Here is a 5,000-nt window from a genome sequence, read left to right on the forward strand (position 1 = left end):
GCCATCATCCGACGTGCCATGGCTTTGGTCCCATGGTCTTCGCAACCGAGCATTCGTGACACCCGACGGGGCCAGGACACCAACCCTTCCGACACGAGCATTCGCGCATGTTCTTTGGCCACACAACGGCGCCAGCACGAGCAAAATCATCAGCGGTGCGGTGGCCTTGCACGGCCTTTTGTCTTTGGAACCAACCATCAGTGCCACGGGAAGTGCCGGAGTCCCGGCATCCGCAGTGCCAAGTCATTGCGCCCTTGGTCTCTGCAGCGGGGCATGCCGGGCACTCCCAACCATTGCAAGAAAGCAAGCAAGCAAGAAAGAAAGAAAGTAAGTAAGTAAGTATTACATATAGGGGCGGGACATGCGGGGAGATCTGCGAAACGTGCACTACGGGGCACACGCGTACCTACCGGGGCATACCGACCCCTATTGGGGCACACGTGTGCATATCGGGGCATACCGGGCCTATCAGGGCACACGCGTACATACCGGGGCATACCGAGCCCTACTGGGGCACACGTGCGCATATCGGGGCGTACCAAGCCTATCGGGGCATTCGCATGTATCCCAAGGCATACCGAGTCTATCCGGGCATACGCGTTCATACCGGGGCGTAACGGGCCTATCGGGGCATACTTGGACATATCCGGGCAAAAAATGCCCAAAACTTGCGCAACCTTGGCAACCGTGGTCCATTCCTCTCTATATGCCTAGCCCTGGCAACCGTGGTCCATTCCTCACTATATGCCATGGCCTTGTGCCCATGGTCTTCACAAGACAGCATCCAAGGCGCCTATCCGGGCAAAAACGCCCTAACCCTTCCGACACGAGCATTCGCGCATGTTCTTTGGCCACACAACGGCGCCAGCACGAGCAAAATCATCAGCGGTGCGGTGGCCTTGCACGGCCTTTTGTCTTTGGAACCAACCATCAGTGCCACGGGAAGTGCCGGAGTCCCGGCATCCGCAGTGCCAAGTCATTGCGCCCTTGGTCTCTGCAGCGGGGCATGCCGGGCACTCCCAACCATTGCAAGAAAGCAAGCAAGCAAGAAAGAAAGAAAGTAAGTAAGTAAGTATTACATATAGGGGCGGGACATGCGGGGAGATCTGCGAAACGTGCACTACGGGGCACACGCGTACCTACCGGGGCATACCGACCCCTATTGGGGCACACGTGTGCATATCGGGGCATACCGGGCCTATCAGGGCACACGCGTACATACCGGGGCATACCGAGCCCTACTGGGGCACACGTGCGCATATCGGGGCGTACCAAGCCTATCGGGGCATTCGCATGTATCCCAAGGCATACCGAGTCTATCCGGGCATACGCGTTCATACCGGGGCGTAACGGGCCTATCGGGGCATACTTGGACATATCCGGGCAAAAAATGCCCAAAACTTGCGCAACCTTGGCAACCGTGGTCCATTCCTCTCTATATGCCTAGCCCTGGCAACCGTGGTCCATTCCTCACTATATGCCATGGCCTTGTGCCCATGGTCTTCACAAGACAGCATCCAAGGCGCCTATCCGGGCAAAAACGCCCTAACCCTTCCGACACGAGCATTCGCGCATGTTCTTTGGCCACACAACGGCGCCAGCACGAGCAAAATCATCAGCGGTGCGGTGGCCTTGCACGGCCTTTTGTCTTTGGAACCAACCATCAGTGCCACGGGAAGTGCCGGAGTCCCGGCATCCGCAGTGCCAAGTCATTGCGCCCTTGGTCTCTGCAGCGGGGCATGCCGGGCACTCCCAACCATTGCAAGAAAGCAAGCAAGCAAGAAAGAAAGAAAGTAAGTAAGTAAGTATTACATATAGGGGCGGGACATGCGGGGAGATCTGCGAAACGTGCACTACGGGGCACACGCGTACCTACCGGGGCATACCGACCCCTATTGGGGCACACGTGTGCATATCGGGGCATACCGGGCCTATCAGGGCACACGCGTACATACCGGGGCATACCGAGCCCTACTGGGGCACACGTGCGCATATCGGGGCGTACCAAGCCTATCGGGGCATTCGCATGTATCCCAAGGCATACCGAGTCTATCCGGGCATACGCGTTCATACCGGGGCGTAACGGGCCTATCGGGGCATACTTGGACATATCCGGGCAAAAAATGCCCAAAACTTGCGCAACCTTGGCAACCGTGGTCCATTCCTCTCTATATGCCTAGCCCTGGCAACCGTGGTCCATTCCTCACTATATGCCATGGCCTTGTGCCCATGGTCTTCACAAGACAGCATCCAAGGCGCCTATCCGGGCAAAAACGCCCTAACCCTTCCGACACGAGCATTCGCGCATGTTCTTTGGCCACACAACGGCGCCAGCACGAGCAAAATCATCAGCGGTGCGGTGGCCTTGCACGGCCTTTTGTCTTTGGAACCAACCATCAGTGCCACAGGAAGTGCCGGAGTCCCGGCATCCGCGGTGCCAAGTCATTGCGCCCTTGGTCTCTGCAGCGGGGCATGCCGGGCACTCCCAACCATTGCAAGCAAGCAAGCAAGCAAGAAAGAAAGAAAGTAAGTAAGTAAGTATTACATATAGGGGCGGGACATGCGGGGAGATCTGCGAAACGTGCACTACGGGGCACACGCGTACCTACCGGGGCATACCGACCCCTATTGGGGCACACGTGTGCATATCGGGGCATACCGGGCCTATCAGGGCACACGCGTACATACCGGGGCATACCGAGCCCTACTGGGGCACACGTGCGCATATCGGGGCGTACCAAGCCTATCGGGGCATTCGCATGTATCCCAAGGCATACCGAGTCTATCCGGGCATACGCGTTCATACCGGGGCGTAACGGGCCTATCGGGGCATACTTGGACATATCCGGGCAAAAAATGCCCAAAACTTGCGCAACCTTGGCAACCGTGGTCCATTCCTCTCTATATGCCTAGCCCTGGCAACCGTGGTCCATTCCTCACTATATGCCATGGCCTTGTGCCCATGGTCTTCACAAGACAGCATCCAAGGCGCCTGAAAGGCCAAGGGAGCCCAACCCAGCAATGCCCAGCCAAGGCCAGGCATTCCAGTGCCTACCCGGGGAAAAACGCCCAAAGCATGCCCCATTCCTTAGCCTATCCAGGCAAAAACGCCCGAAACCAGCCGATTCCAGTGCCTATCCGGGCAAAAACGCCCAAAGCATGCCCATTCCTTAGCCTGTCCAGGCAAAAACGCCCAAAAACAGCACATTCCAGTGCCTATCCGGGCAAAAACGCCCTAAACCTGCGCATTCCAGCGCCCCGCAGCATGCCACCCTCCTATAGGGTTTGCGCAACCAACCCGCCTAACCACCAGTGGCAACCAAAGGTGCTGTTAGCGACGACTTCTGAAGACGCAACGAGACGCGACGGGTTTGCGCCCAGACGCGACGAGACGATGCGGGATCTGCGCCCAACCATGCCTACACTCGCCGACTTGTTGCGGGAGCTGCTTGCCCAAGCATGCCTAGCGTGCAAGGCCTGCGTGCCCAAGGTCTGTGTGCAAGGCTAGTGCCCAAGGCTAGTGCGCAAGGCTAGTGCCCAAGGCTAGTGAGCAAGGCCTGGGTGCAAGGCTAGTGTGCAAGGCTTGTATGCAAGGCTAGTGTGCAAGGCTGCTGTGCAAGGCTTGTGGGCAAGGCTGGTGCGCAAGGCTAGTGCCCAAGGGTTGTGCCCAAGGCTAGTGCCCAAGGCTAGTGCCCAAGGCTAGTGCGCAAGGCTCGTGCCCAAGGCTAGTTCGCAAGGCTTGTGTGCAAGGCTAGTGCGATGGGCCAGTGCCCAAGGCTTGTGAGCAAGGCTTGTATGCATGGCTTGTGTGCAAGGCTTGTGTGCATGGCTTGTGCGCAAGGCTTGTGTCCAAGGCTTTTGTGCAAGGCTCGTGCGCAAGGCTAGTGTGCAAGGCTTGTGCGCATTGGCAGGTAGCCCACCACCATGCACGATCCAAATGCCACTCACGCGACAACACGGTGCCAAGCCGGGCATGGTGTGCACTCAAAACCAACCAACGGACAGAGGTCATGCGTCATGGGGGGGATCTAGCAAGGCCATGGGGAAGGTCATGGAGGACCTTGGAAGCAAGCGCAAGACGAGAGCGAATCGAACAAGGGGCCAGGACGGGGCCTTGTGCCCATGGTCTTCGCAAGACAGCGTCCAAGGCGCCCGAAAGCCCAAGGGAACCCAAACCCGGCCGACACTTGCAATCGCACATGCTCTCTGCAACACACCATCAATGCCGCCCAACGGGGCCAGCACGAGCAGTCATCCGCGGTCCCCTGGCCCTGCGCACGTTTGTCTTTGAAACCGAGCATCAATGCCACAGAAAGTGCCGGGGCGCCAACTGGAGCCATCATCCGCGTTGCCATGGCTCGCTTGGCCTTGGCTTGCCAGGCCCCGACACGAGCAATCGCGCATTTTCTTTGCAACCGACCATCAATGCCGCCCAACGGGGCCAGCACGAGCAGTCATCCGCGGTCCCCTGGCCCTGCGCACGTTTGTCTTTGAAACCGAGCATCAATGCCACAGAAAGTGCCGGGGCGCCAGCTGGAGCCATCATCCGCGTTGCCATGGCTCGCTTGGTCTTGGCTTGCCAGTCCCCGACACGAGCAATCGCGCATTTTCTTTGCAACCGACCATCAATGCCGCCCAACGAGGCCAGCACGAGCAGTCATCTGCGGTCCCCTGGCCCTGCGCACGTTTGTCTTTGAAACCGAGCATCAATGCCACAGAAAGTGCCGGGGCGCCAGCTGGAGCCATCATCCGACGTGCCATGGCTTTGGTCCCATGGTCTTCGCAACCGAGCATTCGTGACACCCGACGGGGCCAGGACACCAACCCTTCCGACACGAGCATTCGCGCATGTTCTTTGGCCACACAAAGGCGCCAGCACGAGCAAAATCATCCGCGGTGCGGTGGCCTTGCACGGCCTTTTGTCTTTGGAACCAACCATCAGTGCCACGGGAAGTGCCGGAGTCCCGGCATCCGCGGTGCCAAGTCATTGCGCCCTTGGT

The sequence above is a fragment of the Tasmannia lanceolata genome, unplaced genomic scaffold (genome assembly GCF_043159265.1).
Source record: "Tasmannia lanceolata isolate RefF3 unplaced genomic scaffold, GAP_Taslan_0.1 ptg000012l, whole genome shotgun sequence".
NCBI lineage: Eukaryota > Viridiplantae > Streptophyta > Magnoliopsida > Canellales > Winteraceae > Tasmannia > Tasmannia lanceolata.